The following is a 26,895-nucleotide window of genomic DNA, read 5'->3' as shown; positions in this document are numbered from 1 at the left end:
GGCACTGAGAGCAACATCCAAGGGGTTGGTGAGCAATATGCTGCCCCCGAGCCTCTGGTTTGGGATCACTGCCTTAAATTATACAATAAGATAGCCCACACAAAAACAGTATCCACAAAAGGAAATGTTCATCTACCGTACACATTTGGGGGCATTTTCTCAGAGCTAGTAGTTTTCTTGTGTCTTGTTTTCAGACTTTTGAAAAATGGATAATCTTTCTAGAACTGGACAGGACTATCCTGTTCAAAACTGGACAGGAGGAAACTCTGGACACAGCCAATTGCCAAGAACTCACAAAGTCCAAAGAGCATTCTCTATTCAAACTAGAACTTATACAGGACATGGTGAGAATAGTGGAAGGAAGGGCTAATGAATACCTCCCAATTGTCCCGATTTTCGCTTGACAGTCCCATTTTTAACAACTCAGCCCGCAGCCCGGATTCTTATTGAAAAATGTATCATTTCCCTTTGATCTCATACACTGAACACTAAAAATGATACAAAGATTCTCAAACTTAATTGGATAAGTAGCTTTGGTAGAGAGACCAGAATAGGGAAATTTCACCTTCATCAGCAAAACTGTAATAAAACATAAAACAAGACCCCCAAACCCCCAGAAATGTGTAATATGGGAGTGGTATTTAGGGGGTGTGGTCACAAAAATGGGCACTGCAAAACAATTTTTCCCGTGCTTGGCACAGCATTTCTTTTTGTTTCTCTTTGTGTTTTTCAAATGTTGGGAGGTATGCTAATGGCTGGGTCAGTGCCAATACCCTGTATGTGCCAGCCAAGTCTAGTGAATATTTCCCCTACTTCCAGACTGTTTCATATTCAACCAGGATAGTGAGTGTCAGTGCCCTGATGCAGTTTGGGTATGTAGGCATTACAGCTCTGTGCTGCAACATTACTGTTTCTTCTCACAGAGAAAGTTATATAAATACTTAAGTGACTGTATAACCCCATTCACTTTTGTATAATTCTTGTAAAGCCACAAAAGAATGTAAATTTTCACTCTCTGCTGATAAAACATATTTTTCCTGTATCACCTGTAGTCATACGATCACATTATAATTTTAATGCTGGGTTAGGTAACCTTTTCACTTTACTTCCCATGTGATAGAATTACTGGCACATAAACAAGAAATCCATTGACTGAAACTGCACAGTCTCTTGGTTGCTAAGGGTGTGCCGAGTTATAACCAGTTTATAAGGCACTGCATCCTGAGTTATTTGTGAATATATTTGTTTCTTTTTATATTTCAAACTCTGCATGTTTCATGGTGCTCTTTGCGTCTTTTCAAGGGACTTAATAAATAATCTACTGCAATATGTGATATCTTTAGATTGACAGACAAAACAGGAAACTATGCATATGGTGTATAGGGAATGACAGTAACATTGGGTTTACTTTATTCTTAGAAAAGGTAATAACCAATATTCTGCTTGCATATTCCCACATACACATATATCTGCTGGGCCACATAGGGCTGATCTGCTTATTTGACCGCCGAAATGTAAACACTATAATGTTTGGAGCTACATTTCTGTATAAGGGTGGCCAAAAAATGCACTTTTATTCATGTTGTAGTTGCTAAATTACTTAGGTTAAAGGATTTATGATCAGAGCATCATGTACTTCAAGTGATTCTGTCATTCTGTCATGTTTTATATGGGGTATTTTTATTTCTAAATTACACTGTTTACATAGCAAATAATTCACTCTACCATTTAAAATTTTGTTCTTGAACCAACAAATGTATTTTTTTTTTAGTTGTAATATTGGTGTGTAGGTGCCTTCTCAGTGCATTGTGCCTGAGTCTGAGCTTTTAGAAGGAGCCAGCGCTACACATTAGAACTGCTTTCAGCTAACCTATTGTTTCTCCTACTCCCATGTAACCAGAGGAGTCCCAAGCCGGACTTGGATTTCTAACTATTGAGTGCTATTCTGATACCTACTGGCAGCTGCTATCTTGCTCCCTTCCCATTGTTCTGCTGATCGGCTGCTGAGAGGGGGGTGATATAACTCCAACTTGCAGCTCAGCAGTAAAGTGTGACTGAAGTTTATCAGAGCACAGGTCACATTGCTGTGGCACCCTGGGAAATGAAGAATATGGCTAGCCCCATGTGAAATTTAAAAATTAAATATAAGAAAATCTGTTTGCGCTTTTAAAAAACAGATTTCAATGCAGGATTCTGCTGGACAAGCTCTATTAACTGATGCCTTTTGAGAAAAAAACTTTTTTTCCAGTATTATTTTAAATACCAAAGGATTCCCAGCATTCCCCATTTGTCTCCTGGAGGAGAACTAACTTCTATGTTAGGGTAAGTTATGGATACATTAGCATGTGTGGGTGTTCTGAAATAGATGTAGTGGACAGCACAGACTTGCGCCCAGTGAATTAGATACAAACACTGTTTTTAACATATGCTCTGGAAGTGACACAACCCTCATTCTGAAAATGCTAGACAAAACTTTCATCCATTTGGGTACTCTGGGTGCAACTGTGGTGCCACTAGGAGTATGCCGGCATTTATACTGGAATTATGGGGGAAAAGAAAAAACTTTCAAATGTTTAATTCATGCATATAAGAAAGTAGCTTGGAAGTACATTTTCCTATACAAAATATTTTTTGAGTGGAGTTGCCCTAATAAATCAGATAAAAGTGGATTTAGGTCAGGTGAAGACTTTGGCAGTATATGGACAGACAACCTCTGTTTTGTTCAAAGAGGAGGACAGTTACTTAGCACAAAATGTTTTAATATCCATACAGTGATATGGGCGATGTGATGGGTCTTTAGGGACATCAACACCTGAAAAGTGTGTCTCACCATAATCTCCCCTGCTCACTCCTACCAACTGCCGCATTGAGTTCTGTGTCACTGATACAGCTGGGTCAACACGTCCACAAGACAAGTCCTTGCACTGTAAGAAAAAATGACTCCAGTGTGTAGCAGGTATTCATGCAATGTGAATTATTTTGGCTTCCATTCTAGTATTGCAGTTTATTCAGTACTGCTTGTATTTCTGAATAGTAAAAGATGTTTTTTTCTAATGTTGGATCAACCTGTGTTTAGATTTAAGGCCGTCAAGGTGAACCCATTGCTCCCTGCTCAGGTGGTGGCAAATGATTTGATATACACAATTAAACTAAATAACTGTAAACTTGTTAGCTACCTCTTCACACCCTGAAATTCTTCACACTGTAAGGTCCATGTCACACCAGGTGTTTTCTCTGCTGGCATATATATACGATGGGGGAGAAAACGCTGATCCGCTCACTGACGCCCAAACATCACTGTGTACTACAAGCACAGCACTGGCCTGTTAGTTAGTGCACATACATGGTGGATCTTGGGGTGAAAATGCAAGCTGTTATGTGTCCGCACTGAAATCTGCCCCATCTGATGTTGGGGCATAAGGAAGCAGATCCTGTGTAGCTATGCCAGTGGAGAAACATCTGGTGTGACATGGCCTAAAGCTCCAGTTACTGAGCAGCACGCTCCTGGCAAGATTATCAGTACCTATCAGTGCTGCTCTGTACACCTAAAAATAGCCTTTTTACAAATTTCTTAACATGATGGATAGGTGTCTCAGAAATATGCACTGATCACATGCAATGTATGCAAAATCTTCCATATAAAGTACAGTTATCAGTAACGCCATGTACATATAGGGCAGCTGTATGCAGATAGGAGCTCTGTCTGTTATGCAAAATGTGAAACATTTCTGATAGAGGATGCTGGGACACTGAGAGGGTATGATGGAACAAAAAGTACCCTTGTGAGTGCATTTGTAATAGAAGAACAGCAGCCCGGGGTCTGAAGCAAGCAATAAGGATAGCTAGAACAATTAGAATCCCCCCCGTGATTGTATCTTTCCTTGTCTTTTAAACATTCTACATTAAATTGGCCTAATTAAACCTTTCCACACATTTATCTTTTACATTAAAGGACAAGTCAACCCAAAATATATTTTTTGCCTCCTAAAAGACAACATAATTTTAGGCAACTTTGCAATGGTTTTTGACTTATTTGTATATATAATTGATATTGGAAGTGGTGTTTTCCAGTCCTGTTCTGTTCTCTGCCCCAGGGGCACTTGCATTTGAAACAATGTAACACAAGGCAGCAGAGTGACAGACCTGTATTGCTGGAGGAGACTGACCTTTGCAACATTGTTTAAAAAGTAACAACCAGGAGTTCAGGGAAGCCCGATACAGCAGCAATTGCTGAAAAAAGGGCTCATGACTGGGCGGGACAAACTGCCAGACAGGGGTTAATAGTTGGGGCTTAGTATCTAGCATTTGGTGGGTGGAGCATATGGGATTTGAAGCAGGCGCGGTTAAAGAGGGTATCCATTTTGGAAAGAGAAAACGGAGTCCCACCTGCCCTCCCATTGTTACCCTTTGTGTTAGTTGTCACAAATGTGGCCTGGGTAATGGGATACAGGTTAAGTTGACCCAAGAAGGTGAGTATTTTGGGGATATGGCGAAGCAAGAAGCTAAGGGAGGAAGGCCCGTTGTCACAGCCGGGCGGCGTGTCCCTGGCAATGGAGATAAATTTTGTTGGCAGTGCCGAGTTCCCACTTGTTCAATGGGACATGGTTATGGAAGTTTCCTCTCTAAGAGCGATGGGTCTCTGGGAGGTGTTACGTTATATTGATACCTTGGTTGAAGCATGCAACCCTGCGTACCCACCATGCTGGAAGGCACGAGAGGCTGGTAGCCGGTACGGTTGTCATGCACTTAGTTTGGCCCATTGCCAGGGACTTCAGAGCTGGAAGGATTACTGTTTAGTATTTGTTAATATACTTGTTAATAATGTTACTATTTACTTGTTATTTATATTTATGTTTATGTATTTTATTGCTTATGTTATGTAATAAAGCTGGGGCCAATACATTTTCCAATTGAAGGACAAGCTGTAAGTGGTGATTATTTCTAGGCCAGTAGCTTGGGGCAAAAGGAGGGCAGGTATTTGGCCCTGCCCAAGTCAAGCAAATGCTGCTTTCTATAGCAATTACATTTATAAATAACTTTTAAAGCACTAAAAATTTTCAATGAATTCACATTGGAAAGTTGCTTGGAATTATGTTTTCATGTATTGGGCAAAAACTAATTTTAAAATTATTTAAAGGGAGATCTGATATAAGAAAGCAAATAAACTTCAAAATATGCTTCAGGGAACTCCTGTCTACTTTGTCATACTGATATTATCCATTCAGCAAGTATACACAGGAAGAAACCATATAGGCAGCTGTTAAGGGTCTTCCTAGAAATGTGTTCCCAGTACATGAATAGTAATACACACGTTTAAAGCTAAAGAACTCAAATTCTTTGAGCATGATTTATTATCCGTCTTCATTGTTTACTGGTTAGTAACAATGGTTACCAATCAGTTTGCATTAACCAATCTCATTTGGAAGCTGGAACTAATACTTTTAGAGCAGGAAAGACTTGTCCGAATCCATAATATCCACTTGCATTAGGAGTTAATGATTCGGAGGGTGTTAGAGCTCAGCACTGTCCTTCTCTGGTTGTCAGGATTCACCAATTAGAATTTCCAAATTACAGGAAGGCCGTTCCCCATAGATTCCATTTTATTCAAATAATTCAAAATTTTAAAACATATTTAATGTTTCACTGTAATTATAAAATAAGACATAATTAATCCTTATTGGAGTCAAAATAATCCTATTATTTTATGTTTAAATCATTAGTTAACTTATAGTATGGTGATCCAGATTATGGAAAGACCCCTTATCCGGAAAACCCCAGGTCCCAAGCATTCTGGCTAACAGGTCCCAAACCTGTGCATGTATTATATGTGATTTATATAAATATCAATTGCACAGTAAGTATTTATATTGCCCATTGTGTGTATGTAACATATTCTGTAGCTGTAGGTATTTGTTTTGCACACGTTTAGAGGTTTTGGTTCAACCCTTCTGTTTTCTCTTTATTTTTCAGAGATTGAAAACACTCTGGCTCCCATCACTGCTTTGAAGCCAACACACCTGTGTAGTGTGCGTGAAAAGCAAAAGCTTTGTTGATATTCACACCCAGTATCTAAATGAGGTGGGTGGCTTATAAGTTCAGATGTGCCCTGAAGCGCATGGTTTTCACATCTCTTAATAGCAGGAAGAGGTGTAGTTGTTTATAATATCAGCACAACAGCATCTTTTCTTTTACTTTACGCAACAATGACCAACTTCTACTTTGTTAAATTAGATGCCCAAACCAGGTACCTTTTCCTGCAGAATAAGAACCCCATGCGGGCGTGGTTTCATGATATCGTTCTGTATTGGCAATTAGAAAAACTTGTGGAACTTTCCCTGCTGTGGCTCAATCCACGTATTGCTTTGTTTAGCTGGCCATGGTCCAGATTATGCCTTTCTGCTAGGGGACTATCCAACATATTGAGGGATCGGGGGCTATCCAACAAATTGGGACATGATCAAGAAGACCTAAGCCACTGGCCTTAGGACAATGTAGCAGATTTCTCAGACTTTTTCTCATGTCCTATTAAGATGCCTTAGGACTATTTAGCAGATTTCTCAGACTTTTCCTCATGCTATTAAGATCCAGGAATTGAAGCATACCCCCTAAGGCAAATTCTCCTGTGCACATATCAGTGTTGCTATTGTGTGGGCTTCTATTCTATGGGATGGGGTGATGAAATACCACCTACCTTCAACATAGAGAGTAAAGATCTGTCAGTCCATCAGCCTAGTGGGACACGTGTGTGGGTGTTTTCTCTTCTGAAGTCTATGAGACATGTTTTGTGTGCACTTGATGCTTAGAATGGTACAACTCATGTGGATTTCACATTTGTGAATTAGTTTCTTTGTATATTTGGACAATGTCTGAGAATAAAACACAGCAAACCTAGTTATGGGTCACACTGGTGTTTAGACTTCTGTCAGAATCCAATAAATTGTCATTGACCAATTCATTCTCTCAGACTTTAACTTCATTCTGTTCTGTCATCCTTGCTGTCAGGTTTTGTCATGAACTAAGAATCTCAGTAATAAAACATGTTTTTACAAGGAGTAAATAGATCAAGTAACATGACTACCAAGAAATAGTCTTCTCTATGCAAGCAGATACCAAGATAATAATTTCCCAGAGATCAACCTCACTAAAAACTAAATTGTGCCCTGGTCCGGTAACCCCTAGCAACTTGTGAGTTTTTTTAACCCGTGTTACAGGGCTGTGTAACAGCCTTATAAATATATTGTAACAATACTGGTCTAGTGTAGTTATAAATATATTGTAACAATACTGGTCTAGTGTAGTTAATATAATGAAAGCCCATGTTGCTATATAAATGTCACAAATTAGGAGACAAGGAGGAGCATAACGTTGTTAAAGAAGCAGTTTTCAATCGAACTGCATTAGGAATCCAGGGTGAACACAAGAAAAGAAAATCCAAGAAATAGTACCGGCAGAGGGTAAGATACCAGAAGTGAGCAAAAGATGCCAATATCCAAATACAACTAATCGAACAAACAGGGGACATTTAGCAACACAAGATGTTGCCTTACCAATGAGATATATATGGCTATATATAGTTACACATATAAGTAAGATAGTGGGTTTTTGAATTATGAGGTTTCTGCTACACCTATACATCTTCCAGATTGACATTTAAACCACCACCTGGTTGCTTTGACACTAACAACATGGTCATAGTTTATATCCAAACTGTGGTTCTGCAGAAAAAAATGATAAATACATGCAAAACCACAAAAAATATACCAGCAAAAGCTTCAGATTTGTCTTAAGATATCACTGACCACAGAATTGTTCCTTTGATGAATATCTCCTTCAAACGTTTGACCATACAGCCACTAGCTGCTGCACTACTGGCCAATCAGACTTGGAGGGACGGCTTGAGGCACAGAGCATGGGATGGCTGATGGGATTCTGATTTCCTGTGCATTAATAAAGGGAGAGGTTGGCAATATTTAAATATAAATTGTGAGACTGCGAGAGCTGCAAGCAAAGTTAATGTCCAGCACAAAACATTCATTAGTGAGGACCAGCTAACACTCTTTCTAATGGAGGCTTATTAATAATCAGAAAGTCTCATATACCATAACTTCTCCTGGTGTTAAATTACAGACAAATTATGTTGGTTCTACATTTTACTCAAACAGCCTGTTAGCCCACTCCTCAAGCTACTCTGTAATCACGGATTAGCAAATAAGGAGCATTTTAGAAGAGCATGTCTATGCTTTGTATATATTTTCGAACTCTAGTATAAGAATGCTGGGTTATAAGTTACACCATCTTAACTTTAGAAACTGTCAGTGTCACTTCTATTCTTTCTGTTTTGTCAGTGATTGATTGCACTCTGCCACGCCCTAGGCCCTTAGCAACTTCTCTGTTCAGTGATGTGTCACTTTACATAGAGTAAAAGTGATCTTATCAAGTCAGTATTTCTGATGTACAAAGCAAGCTGTGCTTGGACTAGATGTGGCATGCATGAGAGCTTGTATTCAAAGACATAGTGCTTAGAAAACACACTACCTAAATTCTTCCTTCTAACAGCTTGCTTTTCAACATAAATAACAATTTTACATTTTTTGCAGTGTATGTTTTTTTTTGTATATGTTCCTCATTTTGTGTTAGATAAGGAAAATATACAACTTATTGCAACACTTCTAGGGCTTTGATTATTCACCAACATTTTGTTTAAATATTTCTTCTATAATAATTCAGGCAAGTTTTGAACTTCAAATGTTTTATATTCGCTAGACTGTGTGATGTAGAAAGTTTTGAAAGGATGAGAAATAGATATGTATATGAATTAGTAGAAGGGAGGTTTAGGAGGGATGCAGAGAGCAATATAGTATATAGAGTAGGCTGAATAGGCAGACGGTGGGGTCATATGTACAAAGGGCAACAAGAGGAGACAATTTGTGATGTGGAGAGAAGAGAAATATGTATGATGGGGATAAAGGAGTATAACTGTAAAAAAGGTCCACATGTAGAGGTGGGGGATGAGAAACTTAAAAACATATATGTAAAGGGATGAGAAAGAAGCTATAGTATATGTAGGAGGGAGAAGGGTTATGTGAAGGATGGAGGTAAGAGTTATATGTAATATTATAATGAAGACAGGTTTGTGAGAGGTGAAGAGTGCAGTAATATGTAGGAGTGGGATTAAGGCAGAAGCATGTGAAATGGAGACTAGTGTTTTATGCAGGACTGTAATGGATATATGTGTATAAGTATAGACTGGAGTTTTATTTAGGATTGAATTAAAGAGAGAGATTTGGGCGTTTAAGGGGTTGGGATTGGGAGTGGGATGTAGAGAAGAAGGTGTGAGGGTGTAGAGGGGATTTGCATGTAGTTCTGGATAAAGATGTATTTGGAGGTGAGAAAATAGGAGTTATATGTCATAGTGAGGAGAGCAGCATATTTGTGAGATATGGTAAAGAGGGTTATCTGTAGGTCTGGAAAATAAATATGTTTAGGAGTAGCAGCATATGTAGTAGTATGTTGTAGAAACTAGCATATGAGAGGAGCAGAGAGAGAGGATTTATGTGCAGAATTGTGGGGACTGGGGAAGGAATCATTTGGGTGGGGCCTGTAGAATATTCTATAAAAGAAATGGGAATGAAAGGTTATAGAAGAGACTTATGTTAGAGAAGAGACTTATGTTAGAGAAGAGACTTATGTTAGAGAAGAGACTTATGTTAGAGAAGAGACTTATGTTAGAGAATAGACTTATGTTAGAGAAGAGACTTATGTTAGAGAAGAGACTTATGTTAGAGAATAGACTTGTGCAAAGTTTAAAGAGATGTTACAGTTAGGTTAGAAAGTTTTTTTTGGATAAGAAAATAAGAGTCCAAGAACCTGTCTAGGAATAGATACAAGGATAGGGCAGTGAGGGCAATACAGAAAAGGGGCAGAACAAGATATAGAAGAGATATGATCCTTTCTGTGTGCACATTTATTCATGTAAGACCTATAGGGGTTGATTCACTAAAGGTCGATAAACGTTATCGCACATTTTTTTGTGTTCAAATTGACGCGATAAATAACGACCGATTTGTCAAAGTAATTTTGCATGCGTTAAATCGCTCGTAGAAATAATACTAACGCATGATTCACAAACACGTATGAAGCATTAAACGTGCTAAATATCACATTAGTCCGTGTGAATATTAACACCTACTTGGGGCAGGCGGTACTTAAAGAAAATTGTGGTTGGTGAGCTCTTGGCAACACAATATGGACTTTGCAGTGGGATTTTTTCAAGTCTGTGTTGGCCCTAGAGTGATGCAGCCTCCAGTTTGCAGGGAAATGGTCATTTTCATTAAAGTAGTTTTACGAACGTAATGGTTACGTGCGTTAAATCGTGCACTAATATAGCAAGCGGCGAAATATATCGTGTGCAGCAGGAATTAACGCACACGTGGAAAATTACACGAGAAAAACGCTCATCACAACTTAAATAACGCGAACAACATCGTGTCTAAATTAACGCAAGTATCCTTTTAGTGAATCGTGTGTTAAGCCGCAAAAAAGAAGAAGCGGTATAAATATCTATGCTATAAATATCGCAATTTTTATCGCACTTTAGTGAATCAACCCCATAAGTCGTATTTATGCAAGTTCTATATGTTAAAATAACAATTCATTCCACACATTGGGCCAGATTGGATTCAGGGAGAAAAAGGTTTGTCACATGAAAACCTACTGGCAAGATTCAATTTGAGATTCAGTTCAGAAAAACGTATCTCATAGTTTATCACAGGACAACTCTATTGAGGTCTATGGGAAAAAAACTGGAACAGAATTGAATCTTGTTTATAAGTTTTTACTTGATAAATCCATGAGATAACTTTTTCTCAATAAATTAAATCTGGCCCATTGTTTGTAGAGTAAGCACACAAAAGGTGAAACTGACCAAGTGTATGGATGGTTTTGTGTTGAAAAAGCACAGTGGTTCTCCAGCTTTACTTCGCAGTTCTTTTGTCATTCCAGGCATTTTCATAATTTTAATCCAAAGCTGTGTATCAGTGGTATAGCCATGGGTTAGAGCTAGTGTAATATAGATGTGTAAATGGTAACATTGGTCTTTTTACTCTCTGCCTTTTCTTTTTACTTTGTTCTTGCTGCATTCAGCAGACTCAGTTGCAGCATAACTGCATAAACTTTGGTGCAATTCTGGCAAACACTTGTATAAATAGGCAAACTGGAGATTTTAGGTGTTGATCTTTTAAACTCAGCAGCTCCATAAATATGCAGTTCATTTTCAATCCATTTTTACAAATTTTTGGGTGTGTAATTAAGAATGCACCTTAGGGGCAGATTTGATGAAATTTGAACTGAAGAATTCCCAGCAGTTCCAATTTCAGCATAATTACTAATCCTACTAATCAGGGAAGTCAAGGAAGTGTTTATCAATGTCATGTATATATCATAGCTGATGAATGCCTCAGTTCTTCAAACTGTGTTTGACTGCTGCCCAATGGGGTGTTAAAGCTGAGTAGTTGCTCTGAGCTCTAACAACACTCCTCCAAATAGCAAGCAGTGATGAATGATTCGGACAAACCTTTTTATTAATTAGGAAACAGTATATTATTAGGAGACAGTATCTTATTAATGCGCAATACATATTATATATGCTTTTAGCACTTGTAGACTGCAAAAAAAATGTTTATGTTGAACAATGATTGGGGCCTTGTACAGTAATATCAGTCTTTGAACTTGGCTGATTATATGAAAAACATTACCCATTTGTTTGTAGGCCCATGCCAAAATCTTAGTGAATCCAATGTACAGGTGTGAGTACATGTGTTGGGGAAGACACCTAGCAGTTAATTATGAAAATCAAAAAAATAAAAAAATTGACTTTAAAGGAGAACTAACTTCAAAATCACTGGGGAGGGGGGCAAAGGTTAACTGGTCCTATTAGCAAAAAGCTTCACCAGCCCAGGGTATTTCTGTAGATGCTTGTCATCTTGATCTTCCTTACTCTTCCGTTTTCCTTTCTCTGGGAGTGGACAGACACTTAGGGGCTGATTTACTAATCCACAAATCCGAATGGGAAAAAATCGGATTGGAAACGAATATTTCGTGACTTTTTCGTATTTGTTTCATCACCGTTGCAACTTTTTTGTGAATTGTCGCGACTTTTTCGTAGCTGTTACGACTTGCGCGAATTGTCCGATTTTCTAGTGACGGCTACGAAAAAGTTGCGACAATTTGCGCAAGTCGTAACAGCTACGAAAAAGTCGAAAGTATTGGCGTGTATGGTGTGCGTTCATTTGCACGACTATTTATATGCGGCTATAAGTGATGAAATGTTTCGCCAGGCATGGATTCGCAGCAAATTTTTGGACGTGCGGCGAATTTTTCCGAAGCCAATTTTTTCATGCGTTTTGCAAAACAATTCACCAATGACAAAACACATTAAAAAATTTGCCACACGAAAATTCCCCACACGTCCAAAAATCGACACAGGCTTCAAAAAATAATAGTCGCGGGCAACAATTTTTTTGCCCGCACAACATTTTTGCCGTTTCGGGGATCTTTCAAAATTAGTACGTAGCGTATTTTCTGCCGAGTGTGATAACTCTAGCACTTCTTTTTTTTCTTACTTATATTTTTATTGTTTTTTGGGGTTTTATACAGCACCTCTCTAACACTCTGTGCTCTCCCAGGGCAAAATGTTGCCAGTTTTATGCTGCCGATTGTCGCGTGCGTAATGTCGTGACAATTAGCGCATGCAATAAATAGCGTGCATGCGAAAAATACCGCGAACGCTATTTATCGCGACAAAAATATTGCATGAAATACTGCGCGTAAAATAGCGCAAGTATGCTTATAGTGAATCGTTCGAAAAGTCGCGGAAATTAGGACGCGATAAAATTTTTACCGCGTGCTATAAATAGCGCATGTTTTATCGCACTTTAGTGAATCGGCCCCATATTATCATACATTTTGGGGCATACAGAAAAAAAATAGATTTTCATTATGACATTTTATTGTGTACATTGTGCATATTCTTCCCCAAATGTGACATTCAAGCAGGTATTTGAAATGCACAATGTATAATTAAAATTCATAATGTAATAAACATAATTAAATTGAAAAAATTAGATTTTTTATTATTTTTACTTCTTGTATCACATACCGTCCAAACTGTGCTTTGCATTGATCTTATGGAATTCAAAATCACAAAAAAGTCTACTTCTTATAAGAACAGGCATACAGAAGCATTGCCTCTTTATACATGATGCAAATAGTGTGAAATATACTCACAAGTAAGTACATTAGCCGTGTGTTCATCTTGACATCATGGGATTAAATTCTTCCATTACATTTTTACACTAAGAACCAAATTGTAGCAGAAATTGACATTATCTTACTGGCCTAGAGCACTGAGAAACCTCTAAGAGGACATCTTGTAAATTCAAACTGACATGACAACTGACAAAATATCTGATATTTTTCGGAACAAAAGTAAAAAGAATAAAAAATAGAAGTATTTGGAGAGTTTCCAAGAAATTATGAAAATGTAAACCATATATATAGCTCAGTATATATAGAAATCTAGAATCAAATGCAAATGTCATGCCATAAATAACTCTATTTCATATCTTTGGGTGTGGAATAGGATTGAATGCTTGGTGTAAGATTGCAGATAATGGCCTGTGTTTCTATTAAATATATACAGAAATGAATCTTTAATGCAGTGTATTTCCATAGCTCCCTTTAAATACACTGTACTTGTGCCGATTATTTTCACATCAAAATCAATGTGTTTTTAACATTGTTTTTCACCTCTGTATGTCTAGACCAGTGATCCCCAACCAGTGGCTCAGGGGGCAACATGTTGCTCCCCAACCCCTTGGATGTTGCTCTCATTGCCCCCAGACCGAGTAGTTATTGTTAAATTCCTGACTTGGGAGCAAGTTTGGTTGAATAAAAACAAGATTTCCTACCAAATATCTTAGAAAACATGTTAAAGAAAAATACGTATTTAGGCCCTGAGGGGCCACGCAGGCCATCTTGTGGATCCAATATCTTTAAATTTTTATCTCCTCCCCGTGGATTTTGTATAATCTGCTCTAGTGGCATACATTTAATGGAAGCTTAAGTGTGTCTTTTCTCTAAGTAAGTTTAGCAATAGACAATTGTGCTGATCCAGATCCCAGTGCCTGTTTAATCTGAGATTTATTCTGTGTCATTCTGACTCTAAATATCCCTTCAGTTTTTCTGAAATAATTTAATCCACATTCAAATTGTATAAGGTATGTTACTCCTTCTGTGGCACAAGTTAGATGCTGTTTCATTTGAAAAGTCTTTCCAGTATGAGGTTGAATAATAGTGTCTCGGAGGTTTTTACAATTAATGCAGCCGTTACATTTAAAGACACCGGATTTGGGGGTTAGCCATGTCTGTTTGGTTTGGTTGTATTTACTCACAGGATCTGGACCTATGATGTCACTCAGGGTTCTACCCCTACGATAGCTGAAGCAAGGAGACTCTTCAACCAGTTCCCAATTTTTTGGTCTGTTGAAAGCATATTCCATTTGAATTTGATGACTTGCCCTACTGCTTTAGACGTGTGATTATAGGTGCTGACAAAATAAATATTGTTAGTTAACATTTTCTCTTGTGTTTGTGCTTTATCAACCTTAGCTACCTGACATTTTTTATGGGAGGTTAATTCTCTTTCTCTAATATCTGCATCCTTAGTTATCCTTCAAATTTGTAGACCATGCGATTTAGGTAAAGAGTCAATTAGATGTCTAGGAAGGTGACTGTTATAGTTCAGCGCAACCTTATTATCTGTCGGTTTGCAATAGATTTTAGTTGTTATATATACACAGTGCAGGACGTTTGGCATTTGCCAGAGAACACCAAGATTGGCAAATTCGCCACTGGCGCCCTGTGCTCTTCACAAATGAAAGCAGGTTCACACTGAGCACATGTGACAGAAGTGACAGAGTCTGGAGACGCCGTGGAGAACATTCTGCTGCCTGCAACATCCTCCAGCATGACCGGTTTGGCAGTAGGTCAGTAATGGTGTGGGGTGGCATTTCTTTGGGGGGCCACACAGCCCTCCATGTGCTCGCCAGAGGTAGCCTGCCTGCCATTAGGTACCGAGATGAGATCCTCAGACCCCTTGTGTGACCATATGCTGGTGCGGTTGGCCCTGGGTTCCTCCTAATGCAAGACAATACTAGACCTCATGTGGCTGGAGTGTGTCAGCAGTTCCTGCAAGATAAAGGCATTGATGCTATGGACTGGCCCGCCAGTGCCCCAGACCTGGATCCAACTGAGCACATCTGGGACATCATGTCTCGCTCCATCCACCAACACCACGTTGCACCACAGACTGTCCAGGAGTTGGTGGATACACATACAGGCACATGGAGGCCACACACACACCACTGAACCTCATGTTGACTTGTTTTAAGGACATTACATCAAAGTTGGATCAGCCTGTAGTGTTTTTTTCCACTTTAATTTTGAGTGTGACTCCAAATCCAGACCTCCATTTTGTTGTCAGCACATTCAACTATGTAAAGAACGAAGAGAATATTTCATTCATATGGATCTAGGATGTCTTATTTTTGTGTTCCCTTTATTTTTTGAGCAGTGTATATAAGAACCATAGAGAAGCACTGTCTAAACTAATGAAGCAACTTGCCCCAGTGCTGGTAAATGTGTTAAATAGAAAAGCATAGTACCACACCCAATTTAGAACCTTCGCTCCAAAATATAGCAATCTTGACAAAACAATTTTAATAGAGTCATAGGGACGACCAGCCTTTAGTCCTGTAGCTGTTTTAGTGCAACTTACTGACACTTTACTGGAGTAATAGGATCAGTTCTAGTAACCGCTAGCAAACTGTTGCTGCCTTGCTTGAAAGCAAACATCTCAATTGTTATTGGACCCGGTATAAACCTTATGATTTTTATTACATCAAACCCCCCACCAGTGTGCCATTAAACACAATGCAGTAGTGTACCTCCATAGTACCATCAAAGCACAATACCAGTTAAACAGCTGTAAATGACTATATGGGCAAGAGCATAGGTGTATAAACCAGAGAATTAAAATTACAGAGAACTGGTTTCCAATGTGCATACTATAATTAGAATAATTATCAAAGGAAATAGAAATCAGTGACTTGCCAGGTCCTGAAGGCATTTAATCTGGCCCTGTTCTCCATACCATACTAGTGGGGGGAATGTAATAAAGCTGTTAACAGGAAAAATATGCACAATGCGAACCAATTTTCCTTTGTGTAACACAATTCTTCTGTTGAGGGAATTTAATAGGTTAGGTTTTGTGAAACCACCAAATGATTTAGTGATACAATCGCCAGTGGAAAAAAGATTGTGAGTTTTATAGTTTAGAAATCTCACAATCTCTTTCTTTTTAAATCGGTTTATTAAAACCAAGTATAATCTTGAAAAATAACTGGTTGTCTAGGTTATCTATAAAAACAAATTTCAGTGAAAACGGCAAGAAACTAGTGCCCAATAGTTCATTAGTTCTCAGTTGGAAATTATTTAAAAAGTGTATATATCTCAGCAAAATTTCAGCCACAACAGTCTTTCAAAGTTATATATGTATATGTGTCGGGCGGGTTTGGGTTGAAATTTTGGCTACTATTTTGGGTTTGGGTGTGGGTCAGACTCTGCTGATAACTCTGTTGAGCATGAAAGTAGGATGTGCTGAAAAAGTCCCCCTCGGCTTATACTTGCCATGGGTCCCTGCAGACTAGCACCCTATGTCCTTTGTGTGCAAATTAGGCCACCTGCAACCAGACCCTCCAGTGCCCTGGCCTAGGCTCCCACTAGCAATACTTATTTCCCCTTACATCCCTCCGGGACTGGGTCTGCTGCCAGTTTGCCAATGTGCGATGAGCGTGGGGTAGTACTCATATTGTTTTTGTTGACCCTCTTCTCCACTTACAGAGCTAGTTTACTGTTTTTCTTTTAAATAAATATTGAAAAACATATACCCCACTGATGCCTCAATTTATGTAATTTACTGGTTTTTATTTTGATTATTGAAACTTAGCAGTAGCTGCTGCATTTCCCACCCTAGGCTTATACTCGAGTCAATACGTTTTTCCAGTTTTCTTAGGTAAAATTAGGTACCTCGATTTATATTTGGATCGGCTTATACTCGAGTATATACGGTATGTTACCCTTAGCTTTAATATAGTCATGAATATTATTAGGAACATATACAGTATTTAATTTGGGCCTTTTTTGCACTTTGCACACTGCATGGGACATTGCAAATGAGGCCCGTTTTTTCAACGCTTTTTCTGTATTATTCATATAATCCTGCCCACATTGTGTCTGGCTTTTTTAATCTAATCCTAGATGTGAGTAGATGGTTTTTAGTAACGATTTTTGTTGTTCGATCTAAAAACTAGTTTAGGTTGTGGAGGGAGGATCCTTTGGAGTTCCTCATTGCATCTTAAAATATCCCAATCTTGTCCTTAGCTGCTGCATTATATGTAGTTATGTAGTAGAAAAGACTATCTCTTGTTTTTCCCTTCTTTATTTGATTTATTTCTCAGTAAATTTGATGTCTAGTTTTCAAAGTTAATTTTCTGACCTTTTGACTAATTAATCCTTATAGCCTCTCTCCTTGAGCCAATTATTTATCAAAACTAAAATAACAAGCATGGGAAGCGTTGGACCAAGGACTGCATCAATTGGCCGATGCAGTGCCCAATCTGACAAAAATTCAAACCTGCCGATCAAGATCCTCCTAATAGGTTAGTAGACCCTTTGGGGTGCCCATACATGGGCAGATAAGCTGCCAAATTGGTCAGAAGGATCCGAATCGGCAGCTGAAATCTGCCTGTGTATATATATATAGCCACCTTTACTCCCATTATCTCATGAATAGATGATTAGAGTGTAGCTGGGTACAAACCTAGTTCAGGACATGCACATTAGGGACGCATCAGGCTGACAAAACAGCACCAGGGTGCCCCTCTACTTGGAATCACACTCCAGGGCCAAGAGAACACCAACAAACTGACCCATTAGTTATTTAAATAAGAAGCCAGAAGCTGGGATGTTTCTATGCAATACAACATAATTTTCATACCCATGTACTATTAGAGCAAGATTGGTAAATCTGTACTAGCATAGGCAATAAATCTGCCAAAAATGCTTTGCCATTGCATAACTTGAATACGTATGCAGTCACACGAAACGTACTAATAAACCCACTAATAAACCCACTAATAAAGCATTTTTTAAATTTTACCCGCTGTCCTGGAGTCCGAGTGCATGCTGTTTTGTGCTGGCTATTGAAATTGAATCTCCCTATGCTGCGGGTCTGGGGCATGGCACCCGGGCCGTTAGAAGGAAGCAGTGAGTGAACATCCTGAATTTTGCATTTACACATGGTTTTATATTCTTCAGAATGAAGAACGAAAAAACTAATAAGCGAAGGGTTCGGGGCATAAGCACCTGAACCTACAACCTAATTTGGTGAGATAAGAACTAATTGAAGTATAGATTAGCTTCTTTCATATATTTGCAGTGGGAAGGACTGTGAGCCCCCGAACAAACAAATAGTAAAGCGATTGCATAACTTTAGGATTGCCACGAGTAAAACATATAACTTGTGGCAATCTAGCTTAATTGCAGCAAATTGCCTCCTTTCCCATTTTCCCATGACTCATTGTGCCATTGCCCTTAGTAGATGGTATAATGTTTAATCTATTTAATCTATATATTATTTCTGTGCCCAATAAGGTTGCTATTTATATCTGAGCTTTGATCAATAGGCAGATTCAGTCAATTATTACTAGCCTTGTTTTATGCCAAACGTTATGTAGAAGGAAAGAAAACATACAAGAATATATGAAAATAGCCCAACTTGTAGGTGTTCTGCAGGGCCAGTCACTATTTATACTTGGGCTTTTCTCTGCCAAGAACACACAACACCTATGAGGGCAGGTTTATTAACATTCTGATTTTCGTGATATTAGAGTTTTTTGAAACCATAACTAAACTCATTTCCACAAACGTCAGTCATTTATTAAAAAATCCATATTGAAAAAGTGTGAACGATAAAAATACTTGTATTTTCAAACAAAAACTGTGACTTTTTCATTACATAAATGACAGTGTAAAAAAAAACCCAAAAACCTCTAAAACCACAAAGCCAAGAAAGATCTTCCATTTGTAAAAGGGACATCTGCTACTGACTTTTGGATTTGTCACGGTTTTTTCGCATATTAAATTACAAAAAAATTGCCTTTTTCTGTGACAAAATCATATTTTGGCACAAAAAACACAAAGAAATCCGAGTAAACCCCCCCTCTTATGTTTTAGATACAAATAAATCCAATATCATACAGTGTGATGTTGGGTTCCGTAAAACTTCACTCTGCTGTAATATATTTCTCTTTGATCCCCTGATCAAAAGTACAGTAACAATAAATAGCTTTCATTGTTTTTAGGAAAAATGTTAAGGCTCCATAACCCACCTGTCCTATATCAGACCTGGAATCCAAAAACTACATGTTGCCAATTTAAATTACCATTCAGACTGGCAAAAACACCCCCTAGAGCTCCAAGCACAGTCAACTATTTCCTTTTATCTTCAAAGAAAAGTAACAGCACTTAAACTCATAAATTAGCAGCGTTAGACACTGTCAGTATGCAGAAAAACAATAATTACTATCCTGGTCAGACAAATTTTTTTGAGTTTAAATTGACTGAGGCTCTCCACCCTAGCCACACCCATAAAATATGTGCCACACCTTCCTTTAATAATAGCATAACATAAAGCAATTTAAGCCAAACACAATACAGAGCCTTCTGAGAATAATTATATAAGCACAGCAATTTATCACATCATAAACAAGAAAATGACTGTCATAAGCCATAAACCCACAACATGGGCTGTTTTTTTTTTTGTATATGAAACTTTAAATACAATGTTAGATTCCAATTTTGGTTTGGGAGTTGGACGCTGCAACATTTATGTAAATAATAGGTTCAGCTGATGATGTATATTAATGACAATTATATAAGTATTAGAATGTTAATGATATTCATAGCAGCGCCAGGCCAAGCCGGCCGGGCACCCTAGGCAACCCAGTCAGCCTCCTATCCCTGCCCCCCCCATGTGTGTGAAAGTGCGAATGAACGCACAGGGGTGCGCACACAGGGGGATGGCGAGGAGCACTGCCAGGTTGCTGGTGGCGTTGAAGATAGGGGAGGGAGGCAGCCCACCGTAAGGGGAAAAATGGCACGGAACTAGAGGTAGGCAAAAGAAGAGGTACGTGTCTTGCACCCCCTCACCATTGCGCCTTAGGCACGTGCCTCTTCTGCCTCCCCCTAGTTCCAGCCCTGATCCATAGATTTGTTGTGTACCAAACTAACCCTTTTGTTTTTTTGGGACAATATAATTAGTGATGAGCGAATCTGTCCTGTTCAACCCTGAGGAAAAATTCACGAAACTGTGAAAAAAATCATGAAACGGTGAAAAAAAATTGCGAAATGCGGCTATCGTGCAACTAAACTCAATTTAGTTTAGCTCAGCACCAGAAGGCCGATATATATCAGTTTTTGTTCTTGTTTGTAACATGACTGCAAAAAACAGTCATGCAGTAAATTGTAATTTTTTTTCTTAATCAAATCCCCCCCCCCCCCATTGCTAGCATTTTTAATAGGGATGCACCAAATCCATGATTCATTTTGAGATTCAGCCAAGATTCAGGCTTTTTCAGCAGGATTCGGCCAAATCCATGCTCCTGGCTGAACCGAATCCGAATCATTAAATCACGTGACATGTTGTCACATAAACACGGAAGTTGAAAATTTTCCGCCACAGGCAAATCTTTAACCCTTCCATATCCTAATTTACTTGTGTAAATTCAGATTTGGTTAAGTATTCGGCCAAATCCTTTACGAGGGATTCAGGTTCGTCCCGAATGCAAAAAAAGTGGATTTGATGCATTCCTAATTTTTAGGAATAAACTTAAAGTAATACTGACACCAGAAATGAAACCATTTTTACATCTGTCATAACATTGTCTGTGCATGCTATTTATAATAAGCTTTTACATTCCCTATCTGATCCCCCATGTTCCTCTATGAGGGGGCGGCCATATTTGTGCAGCAGGAGGCCCTTAGCATTAGAAGCTATAACTGTCAGGCTGAGAAGGGACAGTCAGGTTGGCAAAACAGTCAGATTTAGGGACTTCAAGTAACAATTACTTACAAAAGCAGCCCTATCAGTGATAAAGGATCACTATCGGTAACTTTTTATGTAGATTTATATTTTAAAAAGTTGTTTTTTCATGTCAGTATCACTTTAAATAGTTTAATTGCCACCTCCCTGCTAAGATGGAGTCCATAGAAGAGACTTTCAAACACTAGGGAACTAGTAGCGGCGAAACTGCTCCTGGGCTAATGGGAGTGCCTCCCTCCCGCAGGGTATAGGTTACTGAGTGGGGACTTCCGGTAACTCCATGGAGCCACTATAGACATTTAATGCTGAAGCCCAGCAGACACTTCCTTCTAAAAGACAGGGACAATTGACAGGGAGACATTTTTCTGCACACGGTGCATTTTCTGTTATTCTGAGAAGAGCAGGGGATGATTATAAGCTGTATAGTTCTATACATATAAAATGAATGTGATTAATGCACCTATCGACCTACTGTAAAATGCCTAAAAATAGTCTGAAAAGGACAGATGTTGTGTGTTAATAATTATGAATACTGGTCTCATTTGCCAATTTGCGATTCCTATTTCCTGTTTCATAGCCATCTGTGATACGTAATATGAGTTTAAGTCACTTTTTCCATTTGAAATCCAGGGAGATGGTCTGTGCTATTTTGCTTTTGGACTTTTTACACATTCCTGTCTTTACAGATCACTTACTTATGTGCCAGGAGTATTATAAAACTTTTTTTTAAAAAAAAAAGCATTTTAATTAAGAATATTTTTAAAGTAAAACTGGAGCTAATTCATCGGTTTATGGGGTGTATTTGTACTTGCTCGATCAGGGATTAAATGATTTTATTAGGCATATGGAGAAAGCCTCGTAAAGCAGTGATATATTGTAGTAAGTAAATCTTAAGAACTGATAAACCCACAGATGCTGACCTAGTTTATTTTGCTTGATGGTTTGAGCAGCATGAAAGGTACAAAATAAAATACGGGCAAAAGATCTATTTTTTGTAATGCTTGTGACCTGGGGTTTTCCAGATAAGGGGTCATACGTCTGCTAAAAGTCATTTAAACACTAAATTAACCCAATAGGAATGTTTTGACTCCAATATAGATTCATGCAGCTCAGTTACCATCAAGTACAAGGTACGGTTTAATTATTACAGAGAAAAAGAACATCATTTTTAAAAATTAGAATGACTTGCTCTATGGGAGATAGTCTTCCCCCATTTCAAAGCTTTCTAGATAATGGATCCCATACCTTTAGTGAACCAAGAAATGTATGAAAAAACATTATTAACAAGTCTTTATAGGGATTCTGTCATTCTGTCATGATTTTTATGGGGTACTTTTTATTTCTGAATTAAACTGTTTACATAGCAAATAATTCACTGGTGTGTAGGCGCCATGTCAGTGCATTGTGCCTGAGTCTGAGCTTTCAGAAGGAGCCAGCGCTACACATTAGAACTGCTTTCAGGTAACCTATTGTTTCTCCTACTCCCATGTAACTGGAGGAGTCCCAAGCCGGACTTGGATTTTTTACTATTGAGTGCTATTCTGATACCTACTGGGTGCTGCTATCTTGCTCCCTTCCCATTGTTCTGCTGATCGGCTGCTGGGAGGGGGGTGATATCACTCCAACTTGCAGTGCAGCAGTAAAGTGTGACTGAAGTTTATCAGAGCACAGGTCACATGGCTGTGGCACCCTGGGAAATGAAGTATATGGCTAGCCCCATGTGAAATTTCAAAATTAAATATATAAAAAAAAAAATCTGTTTGTGTTTTGATTTCAATGCAGGATTCTGCTGGAGAAGCTCTATTAACTGATGGGTTTTGAAAAAAACACATTTCCCATGACAGTATTCCTTTAAAAAATAAACTTAGCATACTTATAGTAACAAGTAGATTTTATTTTCCATTTTTCTTAAATTTACAAACAATGTGAGGGCATTTCCTGTGTGCAAGGAGCATTCCTTATGTGCAGAGGGATATTTACAAGCAGGATATGCAATACTTTGATTGAGGCATTGTATAAAATAACAAGAGCAACTACACTTCTAGTGCAGTGACTTTAGCTTTAAAGGGGCTTTTATCTTGAACCTCTAGGCTTAGATGGTCTAGAATGCTTTGGAGATGGGTTTTTCTGTAATTTTGATGTATGCTAAAAACATTTATGGGCTGATTTATCAATTTTTGAGTTCAAGTGTCAGGACCTGCCTGTACTCGAACTCTGGACTCTATTTTAGGCAGGTTCTGCATTACCTCGCTGAGCCACTTGAGACCTTGGGCATCCAGCCCTAAACATTATATTCACCCCTCTTTGCTCCATTGTTCAGACTTGTCGCCTCCTCCTCCCTTAGTAAGCCCAGGTGATTGTAATTGGACAATTATCAGGCTTTATAAACCAGTTAGAAGCAACCCCTGGTTGCTTGTTCATTAAGCCCTTTTTGTGATTCCTGTGTCCGTACCTGCCCGTGTTCCTGTGACCATTCCTGCCTGACTCCTGCCTGGTTCCGTTCCTCGTCTCCTGTCCCTGACTTCAGTTGGATCTCCCGGTATTTGACCTCGGCCTGTTTATTTGACTGCTCTCTGTCTTCAGCCTGCCCCAGACCACTGCTTGTTATTCGGACCCTCCTTGCCTGCTGCCAGTCCTGACCCTCTGCCTGCTTAACGGACTTGTATTGTTTTGCCGCCTGCCTCTGACCACTGGCCTGTTTTATGGACTTTTATTTCTTGCTGAATCCTTAATAAATGTCTCTGCATCTCAATATGCCTTCTGCCTATATACAACAGTACCCGTTATATCCATATTTCACAGCATATAGGCTCCTACCTGCCAGCCACCCACCTGTGGCTGCTCCTGACATCAAGAGTGTTTTCCTAAAAAAAACTTAATGCTTGCTTAATTATTGATATGGAAAACTCATTTGAATAAAATAAACTTGAATAAAACTTAAAAAACTTAAACATATGACTGCAATTAACTTCTACATAAACTGGCAAGCTTTTAGATGTCTAAGTTCTACATTCGAGGTTTTGTGTTTTTTGCACTTAATAATTATCAGATATTTGAGTTTTTGTACCTTGATTCGAATTTTGTAAGTTTTAGTGCTAAAAAAACTGCTAAAAAAAATGAGCCCCTTAAACATGAAATAAACCCAGAAGGATTGTTTTGGCATCAGTATGGATTCATGTAGCTTAGTTACCATCAAGCAGAGACAAGAGGCCACTGCACTTACACTTTATCAATATATATTGGACAACGAATCGTAAAAATAAGTGGATTATACTAATTATACAAAAATGTGAAAAATCTGTGATTTATTAAGTGAAAAAAACACACAAAAAGGACAAACATACGCTACTTAAGCTGTTGAGGTTGCGTAGAAGTCAGTGGGAGCCGCGCTAGGCATATTGGAACTATGTTATTGTGGTTTTAGAGGTTTTCTGGGGTTTTTTGTTTGTAGGCACACAAAAATGTATTACAAAACGGAAAAAAACTCTTTTTGTTTTGCGTTTTAATTTGTTTGAGCTTCCTCAATTTGCATCTTTTAATACGTAACTAGACATTCCTGGTTTTAGTGGAATTTTTTTTTGTAGTTTCAAAGTTACTAAAATCAGAATATTGATAAATGGGCCTCTAAGACATAGAGATTCATTATATGTTTTAACAGGGACCTGCAACTTGCTTGCTTTGAAAGTTAAAACTCCTAAATTGTTGCGCTTTTATTGGACACTACTGGGATCACCAGTCTCTCTATGAATTTTCTCTTTTAGTAGTTCCCACCACTGGGATCATAAGTCTTCTTTATGGCAAGCAGTAAGAACAGGGCAGACCCATACCTCCTGACACTGTGCTATATACCTTGCACCAAACTTGTCTGCACAAAATTTCATTTTGGTGGACTGTGGTGAGCTCTAATTATACATAGGCCTTCTGGGTCCTCCAACAATTACTTGTGCTTTTAGCCAAATAAAAGACTGTTTTTAACATGAAGAAATTGTTGGTTATAGTAAATTATATACATTTGTGTGACCAAGGTAGCACCACATTTAGTTTCATGAGCTGTAAACAAATAAAATAAAAAAACAATGTTTTATGCTGAAGTTGTAATCGACACTAAAGCAAACCACAGTTCATTTCCAGTTAAACCAGTAATAGGAAACCAAAAAGCATTGTAATTTTTTTTCTAAACCTCACATCATCCTTATAACTGATTATCTCATAAGTTACAGCCACTTGAGGGTATGAGGGTTCCTCAGAGTTAGTTAGGGTCTAACAATTATATTATATTATATATATGGTGACAATTATATTGTTAATGAAAGTTTTAGGTAAACTGAAGGTGTTTATTTGATGTGTCCAAAATATGGAACAAATCAAATACATTTAGATTAACTAAAAAAACCTCTTCAATAATATTCCCTTTTTGACCCTGTTATTTAATGTTGTAATAGTGGAAGCTTTCCTGATAACAAGTCGTACAGAACCAAAATTTGAAATGAAAAATAATACAAAGCCATTTCTCAATATTGTGTCAAACACTGTTATAGAAGCATACCATTTATTTCTGTTCCCATGTAAAAGCTAATATACTCTTTTTAAGCACCATTTAGAAACGCAGCCACACGTGTTGTCACACTATAATGGCCACAAATATTCCATATTTTGACGCCATTTATTAAAGGTTCTTGCAACCAAACATGCTCCATGCGCTTCTGTATAGTTGCACTATAGTTATTGCATTTCAGGTATGGCCTGTAGAGGTACCCATCAAAGGGTGTGAAGAATGTTTTGAGAGCAATCATATAGAAAACTAATCAAGGTTAGTTATCAGCCAGTGGCTGTGTGCAGTAGTGCTGAGTATGGACCCCATATGCTTATCTCACAGGGCATCCTGTAGCTCAATTCTACTGTACAATCAATCATCCTCATCTTTCATCAGGATACCTCGATATTATCTTATCTTCTATTAGTCATCCATTCAGTATAACTATGCCTCCTCTGTGCAGCTTTACCGGCACGTGCAAAGCACTCACAATAAGAAACAGAGCATAAACCACCAACCCCCACTGCCTTCCATGCCATATTGTAGTAAGATTTCATATTAAAGAATAAATAGAAGAACTCCAGAAGAACATATGCAGCTGAATTTAGCTCATCTGTTTGTTTAGGGCCGTCCATTTCTATAGATCACATGTCTTAAACCAAAGCATTAAACCATATTTTTCTTACCTGTAAATGGGATCATTAAAGTATACTTGTACCATTTGTCTCAGGTTTGGGATAGCCCTTAGTACCCAGCCAGGGAAAGGCAGCTGTGGTTTGGAGCTGGAAAACATTCTGTTACTAACTGAGATAATGTTATACGAAGGCCATGTCTAAATCCAGGCCTTGAAACATGCACTCATTTACCTGCCCATGATAAAGGAGGGCTACAGGGGGCAAGAAAAGGAGCCCTTTTATCTCCCACTGGATAATAGTAAAATAATTTAAGCAGTGTTACTGCTGATGGATTTGCCTTTTGTTCAAAAGTTATTGCTTTACCTGTACAAACAAATTTGACATAAATATGTTATACATTTCACACCATAGTATTGGTTACACATTTTGGTTTGAGATATTTATTGCCAGATAAAAATGTTCAATAAACACAACTGAGATGAGTAAATATTATCACAAAGGCTTCA

At 38.2% G+C, this 26,895-nt stretch overlaps 1 long non-coding RNA gene across 1 annotated transcript in view; it reads left to right on the top strand.

Annotated features, from left to right (window-relative positions):
• The first annotated feature begins 5,978 nt into the window (after nucleotides 1–5,978).
• Nucleotides 5,979–26,895, top strand: part of LOC116408291 — a 45,106-nt gene continuing 24,189 nt past the window's right edge. Inside the window, exon 1 of the long non-coding RNA XR_004220849.1 lies at nucleotides 5,979–6,078. This is a non-coding gene — a long non-coding RNA (uncharacterized LOC116408291). The remainder of the gene's footprint in view (nucleotides 6,079–26,895) is intronic.

The sequence above is a fragment of the Xenopus tropicalis genome, chromosome 1 (assembly GCF_000004195.4).
Source record: "Xenopus tropicalis strain Nigerian chromosome 1, UCB_Xtro_10.0, whole genome shotgun sequence".
In the NCBI taxonomy this organism is placed as follows: domain Eukaryota; kingdom Metazoa; phylum Chordata; class Amphibia; order Anura; family Pipidae; genus Xenopus; species Xenopus tropicalis.
This window is presented reverse-complemented; position numbering and strand designations above follow the sequence as displayed.